At 45.8% G+C, this 20664-nt stretch overlaps 1 long non-coding RNA gene across 1 annotated transcript in view; it reads left to right on the plus strand.

Annotated features, from left to right (window-relative positions):
* LOC138526905 (uncharacterized) overlaps nucleotides 1–10198 on the plus strand; it is a 136584-nt gene extending 126386 nt beyond the window's left edge. The window contains exon 2 of the long non-coding RNA XR_011283771.1: nucleotides 6403–10198. This is a non-coding gene — a long non-coding RNA (uncharacterized lncRNA). The remainder of the gene's footprint in view (nucleotides 1–6402) is intronic.
* The last annotated feature ends 10466 nt before the right edge of the window (nucleotides 10199–20664 follow it).

Raw genomic sequence — 20664 nt, forward strand, 5'->3', positions numbered from 1 at the left:
ACATCCCTTTGGAGGGAAGTAATAGCTTGGGAGGTTAGCTCAGGGGCAACGTGCTTGCCTTGGAAGCAAGACGACAGAGAGCATCAAAAGTTCGATCCCCGGGTCTGCCCTTAGAAACCTCTGAGTATTAAGCATGTTATAAATAACCTATCATATCATATCATACTCTACACCCCATCCTAAGCTTCTTTCCCAAATACCCTTCAAACTCTAATTCCCAGAACAGTCCTCCTCTCTCTGCCTGCTTTCAGGACAATAAATTCCCAAACCTGGGAGAAGGGAGACTAAGATGGAAGGTTATCAGGGAAACTCCCAATACCTGAGCTACTCCATGAGAAGGGACAGCTACCCCTTCGCAAAGGTATGAACCAAGACCTCCATACCAACCAGAAATAATGTCATAGCTGTAGCGACAAGTCCAACAACTAACTCACAGAACCCTCATCTGCAAACTCCTGCCGAGAATAACTCGACACCCGGGTCTGGTGCCCCGGGGGAATGACAGTAAGAAAACTCTGACAACCCACAGGTTCCAGAGGAGAGGGCCCGGGTGGAAGGGAGATGCAAAGCCTTAGTGGAAGCTTCCTTTCCCACCGGAACAAAACCCCTGAAAACCTTTGAGCCTGAACATAAATCTTCTACCCACTAAAAGCTAGAACCTAAAGAGCAGCGGGTAAGTAGTAGAAATCGAAAATCAAAGACAACCCACTTTGTGGAGGAAGTCTGCATCATTCCTTTCAAAGGAGAAGAATCCTTGGAGGATTCAGTGAAGAAAATTATCTCTTTCAGAGATGGAGGGAAACCTCCCAAGGAAAAATGGGTCTCAAAGACCCTGATTTTGATGGGGTAAGTATGGTAACCGACCCAGAGCAAGAAGCTCTTAAACCCAAACAATGTCAGCCACAGGGCCCAGAAATCCCAGAGGTATCCCCCACCCCAAACAGGTTCAGGTAACTGTCTCCAGGAAAAGGGAGACAGCAAAGAATCTGAGGAAAAGGGGGACTTCCCAATCCCACCTGTTTCTGGGTGTGAAATCTTTTTTTACAGATTCCCAGACTCTGACACAGAAAACTGTCCAAGATCACAGTGTCAGAGTTCAATATAAAAAAGTTAACCGCCAAGCTGGCACAGAATGCACATTTTCTTTGCCCCCGTGAGATTCTATGCTTCCATCAAAGTACAGGATCAGTGTGCATTATCAGCACTGGTGGACACTGGATCCCAAGCCCCCCTCCTGTCCAAAAAGGCCTTCAACCAACTAAATTCAGGAAGGGGGGAGAGTCACCAAATTCCCCTCCAACCTCTTCCCGGACAACTCCAAAACTTTGATGGGAATGATATTTTGAAGGAACTGCGGATCTGTAACTGAGGTTATTACCCCTGATTAACTGTGAGAACAAGGTCCTCTGGAGTCAGACTAACCAGCCAATCAAATTAAAACAAAGTACAAGTTAGGTGAGTTTGAATGGCACATACCACATGTTTGAACAACGGTCTGACTACATAGAATTCTGTTTTAAGAACAATAAAGTCCCAGACATCACCATCATCTCTGAAGGAGAACAAACTTGGGATGGGAACCCTTCTCCATTCTTGAAAATCAATATCCCTACCAGTTTTAAGGGGCATTCCACACTGGAGGGAAATACTGTTATTTTATTCCAATCCACAATCAGAGGCAAACCCAAGTCCCATGACGGAAAATGATGAAAAACCAGCTCAAAGTTTGACCGACATCCAGATAAATGGTGAAAGGCTGTTTTTCCCCATTCAGGCAAATGAGGGGGGGGGGCTGTTCTTTTCAGAGTATACCTGAATAACGGAAGAAGCTTCATCAGCAAAGAAATTCAGGAAACTGCCAAAAGAACGTTCCCACATTTAAATTTATTGATAAGTGGGAAATGGGCCTGGAATCTACAACTTCCAAATACCTTCTGCCTAGCAGGTGTATGCAAAAAATTTCGATTGGCAACAAAAACATATAACATAATTGTTGGGTTGTGAGAGATGTCCCCTCTACCTTTTAACTTGGCAGTGACATTCTCAATCGATTTGCAATTAATTTGAGCCTAATTAATAAAAAGCCTGGTCCCAACTGGGGGAACACCATGGGCTTTGACAACACTAAGAAAGCTTTCCGGTCAGCTCAATTGCTGCTGTATGCATTAAAGTTCAAGAGAGAGAAGAGGTTACCATCCCAGGACAGGAGCGACAATTTATAATTCCTCTAAAAATGAAGCAAGGCCAGAACCTCAAACTGGGATGCCTATATAAATTTGAATTATCATCTCCTACAGCAAGGCTTGTATTTACATCCAACACTCCTAGTTGACCTAGAACACAACACCAGTAAAATATTGGTGGATAACAGCGACCCTCAAAGTATCCCTTTGGGTGCAGACACCTTAATTGGAATGGCGGTTGATGCCAAACATTATTCTATTTATTTAGGTAATGAGATCATTGGACCAATTCCAAATGGCTGCTTCCATATCGACAATGGTATACCTACAGAAAAGATTTTCACCAGATAAGAGGGAATTTCTTGAAGGAATCTTCCTGCCTTTATGGTGTGGAAGAGGTGACCTGTTACATCGGGAAGGATGAGGTGGTATTCAGAGTTGACTACCTCTCATCCTTGGAACCTCACGCCCAGCCAACACCATAACAAGAGATCTCTCCACCCAACTTGAGGATACCGCCAACATTGCCATGTCCGAGGTCTTTCCAAGCTTTAAGCAGATGTCGAAGAATGAATCAATCTTGCTGATGCCTGTGAAAACGAGGAGCAAAAACAGAAGCTCAAACAGGTGTTTCAGGATTTTCAGGATATCTTTGCAGTGGATTCATATGATTGTGGACGCACAGAGATACATTCAACCAAAATACCCACGGACATCGAGATGGCTCCAGTATTTTTGACGCAATACCGGTTACCTCTCGTATCTGTGGAGTCACTCACAGAGATTATTAAAAGTCAGAATCCTGTGTGATAATTTGTCCAATCCACAGTACCTTTAACAACCCAGCGGATAATGATACCCAATGGCCAATTGAGACTTTGCTTAGACCTAAGGGAGTTAAATAAACAGATCCACATGTCAAGATGGCCCCTTCCCTACATCGATCAGGGATTGGCCCAGATACAAGGGTCAAAGGTGTATACTGCCATTGACCTGACCAGCGGTTACTGCACAGTACCCATGAGTAGGGAAGACCAGTACAAACTTGCCTTTACCTACATGTGGACCCAAACCTCCTTTGTATGCATAAACTCTGGAAACAAATGTAACATCTTCCTACATAAGGCCATGTCTGATTTGGGCGAAAGGGAAAACCTGGCCTATGTAGATGATGTCTTAATCAAGAGCTCAACTGTAGAGGAACATATAACAGAAACACGTTATGTTTTGACCCAGTTGCAGAAAGCCAGAGAAAAACTGTCATTTCAGAAGACACAGTGGTGTAATGCCAGCATGCACTTGCGAGGGCACAAAATCACCCCTGAGGGTCTCAGTCCCCAGGTGAAAATGGTGGAAGCATTATTGAAATTGAAAGACTCTACTCTGTGAGAACTAAGAAGCCTTCTTGCACTCACTAATTATAGTAGAAAGTTTATTGAAAACTATGCAGTGGTCACACAACCCTTGTTCCATTTATTAAAGGCTGGGGTCCAGTGGGAGTGGGATCCAGAACAATCCGAGGCAGTAAAACAATTAAAGAGAAGCCTTTCCCAAGCCCTTGTTAGGCTTACCCCATAAAGAACAAGGAGTTCTTTTTAGAGACGGGGTTCTCAGATACTTGCTTAACAGCAGTATTATACCAAAAGCACGACAAGGAAAACAAAGTAATCTCGTACACGAGCAAGACTTTGTCATCTGCGGAGGAAAAATTCAACGATTGTGAAAAAGCTCTATTGTCAACGGTGTGGGCGTTGATGAAATTATCACCCAATCATCCATGGGGAGCACATCAACCCTTGCAATACTCGTAAAGTGACCAAATCCGAACAGGGAACATAAGTATGTCCAGAATTAGTTCCTGGATTCTCTCCATGCAAGGCTTTCCTGTGGAGGTCAGATATGGTCAAAACAAGAAGAGTCCTCTAGTGCAAGGATTGGCAGACTTGCATGAATGTGCTAAAAAAAACTGGCTCGAGGACGAAAGTCTAAGAACCAATGACAATATGGAGACGTACCTTACTTCCCCAAACAAAGTCTATGAGGACGACACGTGTCAGGGGATGCCCACAGTTTATGCGGATGGGTGCTTCTACCCTGTTGACAATCATGGGAAAAAAGAACTAGTGGCTGGCATTGGGTATGCCTGGGTGAATGATGCCCTGGAACCCTCTGCTGGCTGAGTACAAAAAAGGTCCCTCAACTAGTCAGGTGGCAGAGTTGATGGTGATACATCAAGCCATCCTACTGCAGTGCAACACCAACTCAAAGAACTGGTCATATCCCTGACTCTGATTATGTCTGGAATGGGTTAGTGGAGCATCAATTAATTGGAAAAATCAAGGCATGCTGTTTGCAAATAGGGAACTGCTCAAGAACCCAAAATTAATCCAATCAATTAATGATTTAATGACCTCTAAAGAGATGAACATCTATTGGAAAAAGATCAGAGATCACTGCAAAATAAAGGGACCAGACAAAACTGGAAATGACTTGGCTGACCAATTGGCTGAAACCGGAGCCAATTACGGAGATCTCACAGAAACCGAATCCCTGTTGGAGGAAATCCAGGTCACTGCTAACACCAGATCCCAATCCCATGCCAATAATGAACTCTCAACTGCCCAGTGAAGTAAAGAAACCCCAGATTCAGATGTGATCACTGCACAAAAATAGGACCCAATTAATGGGAAATGTTATCAACATATTGAATACCCCGTGAATTTTCCTCTGACAGAATCCGATTATATCGGGAGTGAGGATCTCTGCGTGGTGATGACATTTTCTAAAATGTTCAGAATCCAAAACGGTTTATTGGTATAGAGTCCTATATCTGGATATGACCAATGGGTGGTACCTACCTCCTTCTGAAGCCTGATGTTAAGTCATGCCCATGATGCGGCCACTTCTGGTCATAGGGGGTTTCATACCACATTAGAAATCTTGCACAAGTTTGCATATTGGCCACGCATGCGCCTGGAACTCGACACCTACTTAAAGGGGTGTCTTGTGTGTGCTCAGTTTCAGGCAAGTTCTCTCACACATAGAGCTCCCCTACAGAAAAGGGGAATGACACTGCCTTGGTTGGATTTGCAAGTTGATTTCATTGGTTCACGGATTTGCTCCTCTAGAGGAAACAAGTACATGTTGACCGTGAGATGCTTGTTTACCAAGTGGGTAGAATGTCTTTTGGCCCCGAATTATAAGGCGGAGAGAGCTGCCGCATTAATGATCAATCAGGTCTTCTCTTGTTTTGGTCTTCCCCAAAGGATTGAGTGAGACAGCGAGATGATGACCAAGATGTGGGCGATATTAGGGGTAAAGAAAAAACTCTACATTGCCTACCGTCAGCCTCGAGTGGGGGAGTTGAGAGGTACACTGAAACAACTGTGGGCATCTTGTAGACGTTTGTGTTGGACTCCGGACTAAGTTGGGACATCCAATTACTGCTTGTCCTAATGGCCATTAGGTCCATGCTGTCTTCTGCAACCAAAACATCTCCATTTGGACTCATGACTGGACCAAAAATGGTGCTATCTCAACATCCACTATACAGAACTCAAGAGCAGACCCTGATAAATGCGTCCACTACACATAACATTGAGAATTTACAGAAATACCTTCAGCATGCTTTTGCTTACTCTCAGTGAAATTTCAAAAAGTTGGCAGAAGGAATAAAAGCCTACTATGATTTAAAAACTACCAAGAAGGAATACGAAGTGGCAGAAAGGGTCTACTTGTACAATTTTCAAAGGAACCAGACCAAGGTGCAGAAGTTCCTCCCCTCTTGGCGCAGTGCCTTTGAATTTGTCGATAAAATCTCACCTGTTGCCTATAAGATCTGCATCCCTAAAGGAGATCATACGGAAAAGAAATGGATCCACATCAATCAGCTGAAGAGCTGTCACCCCAGACAGACTTTACGAATGATTGAAGAGCCTTGTGAGGATACAGCTCAGGAACCATCTGAAGAATGAAAGGAAAGAATGGAAACCCAGATGGAGAATATTGCACATATATACAGGGAGTAAAGTAATTTATACTAACAAAGAATGCATACAAATCCGAAAAAAATATATAAATAAAATGTGTGGAAATGTTCATGTAAGGGAGATCAATGTCAATGTGTTATGTGATGTTGTTTTGTTGTTAAAGTTGTATGCCTATTTACCAGGAAAGGAGTACTGTGTAAATTACTTAACATCTCCTTTTCTCTCGGCAGATTCAATAACTCCTTACCTTCACAGCCTGGAGGTTGGAGGTTCCAAAAAAGGAGCGTTTCCAGGACCAAACCCCAAAATACGAAAAGAGTGGAATGCAAACCAGAGCGCCACTCCCACAGGACAGGCTAAAAGCGGACGTGCTCCAATGAGGAAATACATGCAATGAGCCAAAGTAAAAAGAACATCAATATCCCACTCACCCTTGCTCTTTTCTATGGGTCAACTGAGTCAAAGACCCAAGGGGGGGACTTGTGGGGTAAAAAAGACAGCCCCAGAGTGACAAAGATGGAGAGGCCATGCTAGGGCCCTACTCTGCGAATGAAGCTGCCTAATGAGGAGGTCCATTGAAATATAAAAGCCAGTACAAAACAGTGATTTCAACATAAGGCCTAGTGAAATGGAAAGAAATTATGTAAAATTGCAGCAGTGCATGTGGAAAGAAAATATTCATTGGAAACACTGCACATTTGGAATATAAATAGGAGGAATGATGCCTGGCATTTAAGAAATAAAGTCAAGTGACAGATTGCTTTCATCAGGAATGATATGATATGATATTTTATGTATATCGCGCTCATACACAGGTGTTTCAGAGCGCGACAAATGAATATAAAGAGACTTCATATTCATCATATAAAATGACAGCCTGTAAAGAGAAAGGCCTATTTTGTTTTTGTAGCAGTGACACTGGTTTCCTATGTTAACTTTGGCCTATTTGTGTGCATTAGATTAAGAATGAATCTACCTCTGTTCTAATATAGTAGAAAAGAAATGTTGTATTTTAAACCCCATGCCCAGATATAATGCTAAAATGTTACATGTAAGCACATCTTGTGGATTTAACGCTGTATTTTCTGAAGTGCACATACAGCTGGGGTTTGCCCTACTGAACTGACAGGTCTGTGTCTTTGAAAACTTGAACTCAAGGCCTTTCGGATGGCCCTCCCAGGAAAAGCAGGCCTGGTTCAGTTAGAAATACAAAGAATGACAGGAGAGAGATCAGCATTATGGGATTTACAAATGACCAACAGAAATTACCCTTAAGGTCAAACCTCCCCATAAATTATGCATTAGCTCATAGCAAAGAGCTTTAAAGCCAAGGAGGAAGAGGGTAAAATAAACATTGGCTCCAGTAGATGGCCTGGTCACATGTTTAAAGATAAATTCAATTTAAGGGAAGACATGGTAGGGGCCATAAGAGTGAAACTAGGAGCACCTATTATGTAATGCCTTTGATCAACACTGGAGTCCATTGGGAACATATAAAAACTAAATTTGTGCGATGGAAGTAATTAAGTTATGATCAAAATTATGAATCTGGCATTTCCATACATCTGAGGAACTGGAAAAATTGATAGAGTGATAGGCGGTGAAATGAATGTTGGAAGTATATAGTGTCAGAGTTGTAACTATTACGGCACAGCCACAAAGCACGAAAATAGTGTCTCTGCCCAGGAAGTGCGTGCAGACATTACAATTAATATTGGCCGACTCGTCATAAAATGTAGGATTCTAAAATGGCAGCTACCCTAATCTTTTAGATAACTACATGAATCTACTATATTCATGTAGCTATCTGAAAGATTAGGGTAGCTGCCAAGTTAGTAGATTTTCAGAACACAAAATGTAAAACCCACCTGTCATTCTGGGATGACAAATCTTTCTCGTCACTCAGCCTCTCTAACCCACACCTCTCAACCCCTGGTCCTATCAGCATGCAGTGGGATTATTGGTGGGTGGTGAAGGAAGAGTGCTAGCAATTCCTATCGTGGGAATTATTTGTTTATTTATTAGCATTTATAGAGCGCGCATCAGCCCTTAGGCATTGTGGCGCTGTTACAGAGAAGAGACTTGCTGGTTACAAGGAGGTGGAGAGCATGATGGTTACAGGCTGCAGCTTAGCTAAGTGGTTACAGGGTAGCTTCGCTTGAGGTTACAGGATATAGTGCACATGGTGATTACAATGGTTACAGTGGATATTCATTACAATTTTGATAACTTAGGGGTGTCATCAGCCCTCTAAGAGATCAATTTTTCATCAGAACAGGTCATTTTCCACTGTATTCCTGTAGGTAGTCTACTGCTGGACTTTTGCGAGAAACAACTTGCAGAGAGACCTCAATCCTTGCATTGGAGACAGTAAGAGGGAAATCTAGAAGCTAGCTGGGATCCCCATCAGATGAGCCAAAGGGCGTCTGGGTGCAGGAGAATATCTTTGACTGAAGCCCTTGACAAGATCTGTGCTGTCCTCAGAGGAGCCCTGCTGTTTTTACCCGGATGCCCCATAATCAAGGCCTCCTATGTAAGTAGATTAATCTAAATGCCATGAAAAGTGTGAGGGGGGAAACTGCCAGTCTTAATCTCGATCTCGCATAGCGGGTAGGCGGTGGTACTGGGAAGCCCTTGGCACATTTTATCAAGTCTAAATTCAAATTATTCCCCTATAGAAAATCCCTGTATCCATTTAAATTGAATTGTGTTGGTAACCACCTGCATTAATCCTTTCAATTACATTGTGGGGAGGGTGGAAGCTGTATAGTTCCTTAGCGCATTGAATTGAAGTTAAATCATTAATTCCAATGTAGAAAATCATGGGGTGAGTATTGTTAGAGTTTGAAACTAGCAAAGTTCATGCCCAGTGTGTTAGAGTCAGTATAGACAATAAAGACTTGCGTGACTGTGCTTCTGAAACCCCTGACCACTGTCCAGAAGGGGAGTCCTGAATCCCAAAAGAAGTAATGCTAAAACGCTACCTTTCAAGTGAATGGGGATCGGGTGAAATGCAATTTCTCATTTATTCCCTTGCATCCCAAACTAGAACTACCAAGCATTACATTTCATTAGTATGTGTATTCTAAAACGAAATTTCACATTGATTCCCTTGCATTTCAAACCAGAATTACCAAACATTACATCACATGTGTATGTGTGTTGCAAAACGAAATTTCCCTTTTATTCCTTTGCATCCCAAACCAGAATCACAAAGCACTGCATGTCTTTTGAATGTGTGTTGAAAAACGATTTCCCCATTTGAGTTCCTTTTCCAAACCTTGCTTTTCAAATAAAAGCCCAACACAATTTTCCCATTGAGTTCCTTTTCCCAACCTTGCCTTTCAAATAAAATCCTAAAAAAACGATTTCCCCATTTGGGTTCTTTTTTCCAAACATCGGGCCTCTTCACAAGGCTGGCGGTAGCCGTGCCTCTAGCTGCCGCCGGTATCCATTTGGTATCCATTTGTTTCCGGCACCCGCGAATGGGCAATTACTGGGTAATGCTGAGTTTGGCGGACCCGGTAATTGCCCATTCACGGGTGCCGGTAATAAGGGACTCCCCAACCCCATTCAGCCCCATAGGGCTCAATGGGAATGGGGAGGGTGTTAGCACTGGTACCGTTAATAACGGTAACGGTGCTACCATCATGTTCTGCTCATGGGCGCTGGTAAGGCTACCAGCGCCGTTGTTGCCTTACTGCCATAATTGTAATGAGGCCCATTGCCTTTCTAAAATAATGCCAAAATGATTTTCCCATTGAGAGTATTTCTCAAGCATTGCCTTTCTCAAAATAAAACCAAAAAGATTTTTCCATTGGATTGTGAATGTTTTCTATTGGTTAATTAGCCATTACATCTGATGTAATTTGTGACTGCATATTTCAAAATTCTATCTGTTCTGCTTTAATAACGGAAAGTAATTTGGAGTTGTGATATTGTTTAGTGCAACAGTATTGGTGGTTGAGGTTTTGGTTGCTATAACATTTTCTCAAACCTTAAATAAATATATATATTCTTACTATACACCGACCTGGTTCCTAGCTCATTGGTAGCATTCCGGGTGTTCGGTGGGGTGCTGCGAGACAGGTTGGAGGCCTCAATAAAGTGAATCTGTATAAGTACTTTGGGTGAACGCCACCTTGCTTGGGGGGAAAGGAATTCCCTGAGTTGCGAGTGACGCCTAATTAACTGGGACACACAAAAGAATGCAGGATACGGAAGGGCGTCGTGATTAAAGCAGTACAAAATTGTCCTAGAGATATATGTACGATTAGAACAGCCAGGCTAAACTATAATAAGGGACTGACAGAAGCAAAATCTCGCTGAAACGTGAGGTTTGGAGCGGGCTTGAGGGCACTGTCCACAGCAAGAATAGTACTCTATTTTTGAAGATCGTAGTGTGGGGTTTAGACGCTAGACAAAGTAACAATGTCAATTTTGTCTCATCCGATGAGTGGTTAAATCATTTTTCATTGGAGATCTTTGGCAATGCACTAACCATTTGTCGGCCCTACTCTCGGCCAGGACAGATGATGACTTTATTGTGTTTATCTGCCCAGAAGTTTGACAAGCTGTACTGTCCTTGGCTAATGGTAAAGCTCTTGGGTTTGACATGGTACCGCTCGATATTCTTGGAAGCAGGCTATTGTTGTGTAATTTTTCAATCGCCCCATCTCCCTGATTAACTTTCCAGCAAAGTGGTTGCACTGGTGAGTTGTCCACTGCCTTTCAATCAGCACGAGGTGTTGGACAGTGCGGCATCCAGGCACTCTGTTTTTGAACCTTTATATTAATTCTTTATTCGTTGAGTTACGTGCCATAACCAGGATACGCTATGGTGTGCAGGTAAACATATCTGTGCTTTGGGTACATGGATGATGTTGTACTGCTCGCCCACCCACCTAAAGCTCTGGAACTCCTGGCTTTATTGATTTCATGGCAGCCTATGATTTGAATCTTAATACTTCTAAATCAAAGGTGATGTGTGCGGGTCACCACAGGGATGAACTACCAATGATTTTTGCAGCTACTAAGAGTCTTGAATAGCTGAGAGGATTCTCTTATTTGGTGATTATCATTAAGAATAATTTGGACTGGGGCTTTCAGGTAACTAATTGCACGACAAAATGTGCAAAAGTAAGAACGGTGTGGTCCTGTGATTCAGTAAGAATCTGGGTTATTGCTCGTTGGAGACTATTCATCCCATCTATACTGCCAAAACATGCCAACTGCTAGCTACAGGGCTAAGGTTTGGGGCTACTCTTCTGTATCCACATTTCAATGAAAAGAGAATCAATTCCTGCGCTGCCTATTTGGAGTGTCAGGTGGTGCCCCTACATACATTCTGCACTTGGAAGCCAGCTTTGGCTACTTTTCAGATACTTTAAATCTTAAACCATTGACGTTATGGGCGAGACTGTGGTTTACTAGGGAATGTGATTATTATCTTATGCAGTGGCTTATTAACTACTTGCTAACCTCAGAGGTTGGCGGCCGGAGTCCTTGGTTGCAATTTATAAAGCAGGCCTTGTTGTCAATGGGACTTGGCAGGGACAGTTGTTATCTCAAAATGTAATGCTGCATTTCTGCAGGGAAACAATCTGACTCATCGAAGCTGTGAGCTTGAAAAGCCCAAACTTCAATATTTTCTGGAGCATAGTCCACAACTGAGTCTGGATAACTACACATGCTGGTTCTCTAACCCACGTAATAAGGACATTTTATTCGATGTCAGACCTATCTGTTTACCACTATCTTCTGTAGTGGCTAGTTGTTCTTTCAGTAAGATGCAGGATATATATATATAGCCCCTTTTTGCTGCTATCTTGGTACTACGGTGGAAGATTCAACTAATTTTTGATTTTTTTTGTCCCATTTTGAATAAGCTTGAAAGAAAGTTACTTCTCCCTACTTTTAGGTTTTATAACGTTAGAACATTAATTGAGGCAAATACGTTGATGTTTTCCCTTCCCTGTAAGAATGTGGCCCCTTCTGTTTATGGTTTTATTGAAAATGCTTTATTTTGGGGGGAAGTATTTAATATATTTTAGTAGCTATTCTGTATTCTTCATTTATTTATGTCACTACAGAACAGACCCCTTTCAGAGGTGAGACGTATGTGATTTGGTGGAGACAAGAAGTCTGCTCTCACCACATACTTCAAGGGAAACCTGCACTTTAATCAAGAGTTACAGAGGGCTCAGTTAAACAGAGAGACACTTTGATCTACAACAGACAGGAACATGAGTGGGCCTTAGGTAAATGTTATCACCCCTTGTCTGTCTGGTTGCAGAACACTATCGTCCTGACCTCATGCATAACAGAAGATTGGTATTGGGGACCCAGGATTGCTTCATTAAGGTAGGCTTTGTCTGCACCATTCACCAGGGCCGATTTGCCTTTAAAAGAGGGTTGAATCTCTCACTTAGCAGATCATCCAATGACTTTGAAAGGAGTAAGAAGGACTAATTTGGACCCGAGCTGAAGGTACAGTCTACGTTACATTGTCCGCCAGTGAAGGAAGGCCAGGAGTTCCAAGAGGGAAGCAACATCCCCCCTAAACATCTCCCTTGGCAACAGAGGGAAATACCATACTCAGAGGACCCGTCCAGCAGCTCCAGAACTGGCACCCAGCCAGCACACAGCGTGCCCTGCTAGAGGTCTGCCAGCAATATTCCTAGGTGGGAAGTGTCAGAGAGTCCTGAGGTTTGGGCCGTCCACCTTGAAAGGACACAAGCCCTGCAAAGAAGTTAGGAGGAGTGGCACACACGCATCATCCAGCATCCATCTTTTAAGGACATTTTCGAGACAGTCGAGTCCTCGAACTGCACCCAGCTGCACCGCTGACTGTTGTCATGCCGTCTGAGCCACCTCAACCAGCACAGAGACAACGATTGTTGGCCCCAAGCTGCTGCACCAGACAGCCCGCAGATGTCTGTCCAGCCACACTTGCCGAACTGCCTGCCACCTGGTACCCACAGCTGTCTCCCACCACTAACTCTGTCTCGAGGGTTTCGGGCTGAAGGCAAGAACATAAGGGCGAGCCCCCACTGCAGAGGCCATGGGTCGTGGCGAGCTAGCAGAATGAATACAGGTTCAGCGAAACCTCGATGTGAAGGGGCCGGCGAGCGAACCCCGCGAGGATACAACAGAGCGCGTGGGCCCAATCGACACAACAAGATGTCTTCCAAGGTGGTGTAACCCCGGATCGAACATCCTATGATGGAGACCTATGCTAGGTCGCCCTCGGGCGCGGAAGGGGGCAAGAGCAAAGATACCCCTGCGGCAGCGATGGACCCACCGGGTACTATCCAGGAGGTGCTGGCAGCAATTGCCGACTTGAAGCTGGCCTGGGAGACGAAGCTGGGCCTGGCCATGAAAGAGTTGCAAGAGGGCCTAAACCTCAAGATAGGAGCGGTCCGAGAAGAAGTGAACCTGTTGCGCCAGGATGTGCAAACGATCGCGGAGCGCACTGGGGAACTGGAGAAGGAGTTGGCCCCGACCGTGGAGGCGTGCAATACACACGCCAAGGAACTTCATGCCCTCGTGCGAGTGGGCAATTTGGAGGACAGAGCAGAGCAGGCGGAGGGGCGCGCCAGGCGCAATAACATTTGCATAGTGGGGGTACCGGAGGGAATGGAAGGATCGAACCCCACGGATTTCGTTGAAACCATGCTTTTGCAGGAGATTACAGGCGGAGAGCTGACCCAGGGGTTCGCGGTCGAAAGGGCGCACAGGGCCATGACCAGGAGACCGGCCCCAGGAGCCCCCACGCGGCCGTTGATTGCAAAGATCTTGAACTATTGTGACCGCGAGAAGATTCTCGAATTATTTCGGAAAGAGGGCACGATAGAAAGGGGGTCAGCGAATATAACAGCGTATCCGGATTACACGCTGCTTGTACAACGGAGTCGAATTAACTTTGGAACGGTGAAGAGGAGGCTCAGAGAGGCAGGCCACCGCTACATGTTGCTTTACCCCGCTAGGCTAAAGGTGATTCATAAAAACAGATCCCTCTTCTTTGAGACGCCGAGCGATGCGATGGAATGACTGGATATGCAAGGTCAATCACAGGAATCGGATGCCCAGACAGAAGCGGATGGAGATAAGTAGCACGTTGCAGAGGCACCCGTGAGGCCATAGCTATGACATTGGGACTAGAATATAGTTTGGCATTGCGCTTGTGTGGGGGAAGTCACGGCATCTGCCGGCGGGTCCCGTTGAATTCACTTCTCCTAAATAGATGACTGGGAGCTCCTGGGGAGCAACCTCTGCACCCGATAGTAGTACATTTAGTTAGGTCACTGTTAGATTGGTGACACCCCGCGGGGTCCTTGTTCTTGGTCACGAGACGGGTCCAGACGTGGGTAGGCCTGAGATCCAGGGATGGAGCTGGGCTATTGTTGGGGTTTGGTGGGGAGGGGGGGGAGTTGTGTGCAGTGGTGCGAGGTTGGGGAAGGGGGGAGGGGGGCACCGTTCATTAACAGAAGGGAAAGAGCCAGGAAGCGACCCTACATGGGGAACATTATGGGGAGGGATGAGACGGAGATAGACCGACTAGATGGCATCGGGTAATCTCAGAATTGTGACCTGGAATGTACGGGGCCTCAACAGCTACCTTAAATGTAACAAAGTGATGATGTATTTAAAGAGGATGCGCGGAGACATAGCCCTGCTGCAAGAGACCCACCTCACTAGGGAAAGGCTGGAGGTGGTCGGGAGCAAATGGAAGGGCACCGTTGTGGGGGCGGTGTACTCAGCGTATGCCAGAGGGGTAGTCACTTGGGTGGTGCCCCACGTGCCGTTTCGAGTGCTTGATTCTACGGTGCTCCCAGAGGGTAGAGTGGTGGTGGTAACGGGTCTCTTGGAAAACAGAGAAGTACACATCATAAATTTGTACGCCCCCAATAACGATACAGCGGCTTACTTTAGGACCCTCTACGGTAAACTTGGCCCCCTGGCGGGGGGTACGGTAGTGTGGGGGGGACTTTAACTGTACCGTAGACCCCAGTATGGATAGGTCCAAGGGCGGGGCAGGAAAAAAAGCACCGGCGGCTAAAGCGCTGAGCACCCTACTGAAAGACCTAGGCCTAGAGGATGCGTGGAGAAGGCTGCATCCCACGGATAGACAGTACTCACACTACACAGCGCCACATGATTTGTACACAAGGTTAGACTACATGTTTGTAACAGCCGGGATTGTGAGAGAAATAGAAGGAGCAGAATACAAAGCCCGAGTGCTGTCGGACCACTCGCCCTTGGTGGTAGACTGGAGACACCAGCCCCCACGACCGCAGATCCCTACATGGAGACTTAGGACCGAGGCTCTGCAGGATGAGGGGTTTCGGGAGGGCCTGATGGATGCCATTGAAGAATATTTTGATACAAACACGGGAAGCGTAAGCTCTGTGGGCACATTGTGGGAAGCGTTTAAGGTGGTGGTGCGTGGGGCAGCTATCTCCCAAGTTAAGGGGCTACAGGGGGGTCGAAAGGGAGCTCCGGGAGGCGGAAAGGGAGCTAGAGGAGCTCACGCGTTGCGTGAGCACTGCTCAAGATAACAGAACCAAAGTAGAGGCGCTACAGTTGTCCTGCAGTGCACTCTGGGATAGACTGTGTAGACTCAGCTACAGGAAATATACGGAGAGGATACACGCAGGGGGCGACAAGCCGGGCAGATTGCTGACTTGGCTGTACAAGAGTGAGACCCCCACTCGGTGATAAGTGAGATTCAGGGCGAAGGAGGTAGCATATGCAACACCCAGAAAAAGGTAAATTAGGAATTCCTTAAGTTTTACAGACACTTGTATGAGGACACGGGGGAGGAGATGGGCCAAGACATACTAGACACATTGGGGGACATTGAGCTGCCCACCTTAGATGGTCTAGAACGTTCTGAGCAGGACGCACCCGTCACCTCGGATGAGCTGGAGGTAGTGATTCAGAACTTGGCCACTTTTAAAGCGCCGGGTTCGGATGGGCTGCCCAGCGAGTTCATCAAAACGTACCAGCAAGAGTTGCTCCAGCCACTGCTTGCCACTTTCAACGAGGCCTATGAGAAGGGAGAACTCCCGTTGTCCCTCCGTGAGGCTGTAATCATCCCACTCCTGAAACCAGGCAAGCTGGCCGTGGAGTGCGGGTCTTACAGACCGCTGTCCATGCTCAACCAGGACAGCAAAATACTCACGGCGGTGCTGGCTAATAGACTGAAGAGGGTGATTAAGAAACTGATACACCCAGATCAGACGGGATATGTTCCTGGTAGGAACATCAGCGATAACCACCGGAGGCTACTCCATGTCATAGACCAAACTGAGGAGGACACGGGCGAGCTGGCTATAGTGTCGTTAGACGTGGTCAAGGCCTTCGACTCGGTACGATGGCCCTGGCTGAAAGCGGTCCTGAAGGGGTACGGAGTGGGACCCGGACACCTCAGATGGGTACAGTTGTTTTACAGCACTCCGATGGCGAGGGTCAAGACAGGGTTCACGGTCTCAGACTCTTGGCAACTGGGCAGGGGGACCAGACAGGGATGTCGCTGGTCACCTATGCTATATATACTGGCATTGGAGCCGCTGGCAATATGCCTGCGTCAACAATATGGGGAGGTGGGCATAAACACGGCCAGTGGAGAGCATCTGATATCATTGTATGCGGATGATATGCTCCTTTATTTGCGCTACCCAGAAGAAAACCTACAGTACGTCCTAGAGGTGATAGAACGGTACGCCATCCTCTCTGGTATATCGGTGAACCCTGGAAAGTCCAGCCTGTTCCCTTTGGGTAGATATAGGAATGTCCCGGTGCAGAGGCTGCCTGTTCTGCCAATACCATGGCAGCCCATAACATTTAGGTATTTGGGAATAAACATTTATCACAAGATCGAGACAGAACACAAGCACAACACGGAAAAGGCGATAGAGGGGATTAAGAACAGTATGGTATTCTGGTCCAGATTGCCCCTGACCATGATGGGGAGGGCGGCCTTGCTAAAGATGGTGGTCCTGCCTAGACTCTTGCACTTCTTTATAAACGTCCCGTTTCTGATACCCAGGAGCCTATTCGCGAAACTTCACAGCGTGTGTAGGGGTTTTGTGTGGGGCAACTCTAGGAATAGGGTGGCTCTGTGGAAGCTCCAGAACCCATGTGACAGGGGGGGGATAGGCCTGCCTAACTTCGAACTTTATTACCTGGCGGGGCAGCTGCAGTACGTGGCCAGGTGGCTCTCGACTGAAGATTCGGCGGAAGCCAGGCTCCTGAGCGAAGATACAGCCCCATACTTTCTGATGGAAGTGGTGTGGTTGGGCAGAGATAAACTGGTGGGTAAGGGGCGGCTACTGAGGTTGGGCTGGGAGATCTGGCACAGGACATGGAAGATTGGGGGGGACTTGGAACCATACTCCCAGCAGGCCCCTTTGGCGGCTCTGTGTGGGAGAGACTCTCAACTACTTGAATCGGTCCGCAGATACTGGGAACAGGTAGGCCTAGCCACCCTCGGGGACATATGGCAGGAAGGGGAGGCGGTGGACTTTCAGCGGCTGCAGGAAGAGACAGGAGTACATGGTGGCCAATATATAACCTACACTAGGCTGGTGAAAAAGACTAGAGAAAGATGGCCGGAGACAGTGCTCGCGGAGGATCCAGATGCCTCCCTGGAAACCATGTATGATGTATCGGAGGGCGGGCAAGAAATATCGAGGATATATGAGCTCCTGCGAGCAAGGGCAGGGAAGGAGTTGCTCCAATTGAGACAAGATTGGGAGGAGGAGGTGGGAGGACCCATGACGGATGGGCAGTGGGAACGGGCCCAGAGGTACCATAAAAAGGTGTCCCGTAACGTGAGATTCCAACAGCTTCAATTGTATGTTACCCACAGGGCTTATTTAACCCCCGGGAAGATTGCAAAGTTTGGGGGATCAGCTATGCAGCAATGCCCCAGGTGTGAGGAGGTGAACGCGGGACTGCTACACATGTTTTGGGCTTGCCCGGAGGTGCACAGATTTTGGAACGAGGTCAAGACGAGACTGGCTGGCGGGTGGGGTGGTGCTGGATGTGGAATCGGCCTGGTCATGCATGCTTGGATTATTCCCTAGACCCCGGCATTTGAAACACATGAGCAAGATGAAGGACCTGGCCTATGTCTTGGCCAAACGTAGGATCGCCATGGGCTGGAAGGCGGCCCACAGACCTAGGGTGGAGTTATGGTGGACAGACCTCTTGAGGTGGGCGGAAGCTGAATCCGTAGTCTGGTTTGAAGCGGTCACCAGGGGGGGGCGAAGAAGAAGCAGGGCCCTTGCTGGCCTGGCGGCAATTGGTGGCCTCGTTAGCAAACCCTCACCGGGGTGACAACGAAACAGAGGACCCGATTAATGGCTGTCTAGGTAGTGTGCCACCAAATGATGTTCCCGCAAACAATATGTGAGAACCGGCTCTGGTTTAAGGGGGGAGAGGGGAGTTGGGGAGTTTTAAAATGTGTTGGAATGTGATGCTTTCTGTGTTTTGAAACAGTTGTAGTGTATTTGTTTGACCTCAAAAAATAAAATAAAAATATATTTAAAAAAATAAAACTCTGTCTCGAGGGCTGTGATGTTCTCTGGAACCGCCTCGATGCTGTCAAGCACCAAGAACTTCTTCAGCACCAGGTACATTGTGGTCCTGTCCCCCTGGTCCTTATCTGAAGGCCCCTAGAGACAGTTACGACCTTTTTCCCCCTTGGTGCTGGAACCGAATAACCTTGAACACTAAGACTGATTACTTTACTAACTACCCTCCTGTAAGTATGCAGAATGCAACTGTTCCCTTCGTGAAACTGTCTGTCCTCTGTGTTCCTTTACAGGGTGGGTTGAATTTGTAGTGTCCTCGAACTGTCTGTTGTGGTAATAATAAAGTAGATATTTTTATACAACCTTGGCTGGACAGTCTCTTTTATCATTGGGTAATAATTGTATTTTCGCTGTGTTGCAAATAACCAACGATCCACGACCTTTCGAGATAAGCCTGCCATTCCGTCCATGTTACCAAAATTAGACAAGGATGTCTTATAATTCACTTGTATTCCAATCTGTTCGGATCCCTTCTGGTGTACTAGAGGTGTGGGGTTGAATGATGGTTCAGAAACCGATATTCATCCCTGGACCACAGGTGCCCTGGAAGTTGATTTGTCACAGAGACACTGACGCCACAGAACCCATCAACACCCACAGTATCCTCCCCATCAGTCAAACATGAAGTTCTTTGCATTAGAATTAAATTCAGCCCTCAACACTCCCATCAGACCTATACATATCTCAAAGCACCAATTGCACATTCATCAGTCATATAGGCAACCTCCTGTGAATGAAAGCCTAAGCTACTTAAACTTGTGCTATATTTCATTAAGTGCCTTACGACTCTGCCATACATTTTGGAAACCCAAAGGAATTTTATTATGGCCCATTTTATTTTTCATGCTGGTAATTGTAGTCTTCCATTTAGGATTGGGAAAATTCAACTACAGTTATACTAATTGAATTCAACATTTTGCCTATGCAAAAATATGTTAATATTCTCTTGTAAGAACACACTCATTTTGGCTCTGCCCCTAATGTCAGTAATGATACTTCCAAGATATAACAGTATTTCCAAGTAATAAAAAGAGCCCTGTAGGCTTTTTCTATAAAAAAAAGGTATGCCACTGTAAGAAGACATGATCATGCTGTCTGCACCAATGTGTGCCAGAATGTTTACGAGTCTTGCTGGCTTTGCCTCTAAAACCAGTAATAACCCTGTTAGAAGGCCCTGCCGTGCTGCTTGTGTGAATATATGCCAGTATACCCACAAAAGACTGCACTATCCTTAGCTTTTCATCAAATGCTATGAGTGCCACTTTAAAAAACATGTGCATGCTGGCTGAGCCAATGTATGCCAGTATTCACACACACAAAAACACTTGTGTAGATTTTGCTTATAGTATCAATAAAGCCACTGTAGGGAGAGATGTCTGTGCTGCCTGTGCCTGCATATGCCATAATACCTAAGTAAGAAGACAATTATGTTGGTTTAGCCACTTATGCCAATAATGTCACTGTGGGAATACATGAGTGTACTGGCTCTGCCAATATATTTTGGTATTGCCATGTAAAAACACTCTCATATAAGCTTTGCCTCTAATATAAGTAATGCCCCTGTAAAAAGACGTGGAAATGCTGCCTTTGTCTTTTCGTTTTCTTTCTAGTATGCCCACAAAAGAACACACTTACTTTGGCTTTGACTGTAATGTCAGTAAAGTTCCAGTAAAAATACATGGCATGCCACCTGTGCCAATATGCCACCTGTGCCACCTATGCCAATATATGCCAGTGGTCCCATGAAAGAACACACTTAAGTTAGCTTTTCCTCGTATACCGGCAATAACTCAAAATAAAGAACACCATCTTGTTTGCTTTGCCCATAATAGCTGCAATTCCACGCTAAGAAAACATGACCATGGTTGCTGTGCACATTCATGACAGTGT

This window comes from Ambystoma mexicanum, chromosome 14 (assembly GCF_040938575.1).
Source record: "Ambystoma mexicanum isolate Mex_15411 chromosome 14, UKY_AmexF1_1, whole genome shotgun sequence".
NCBI classification, from domain to species: Eukaryota; Metazoa; Chordata; class Amphibia; order Caudata; family Ambystomatidae; genus Ambystoma; species Ambystoma mexicanum.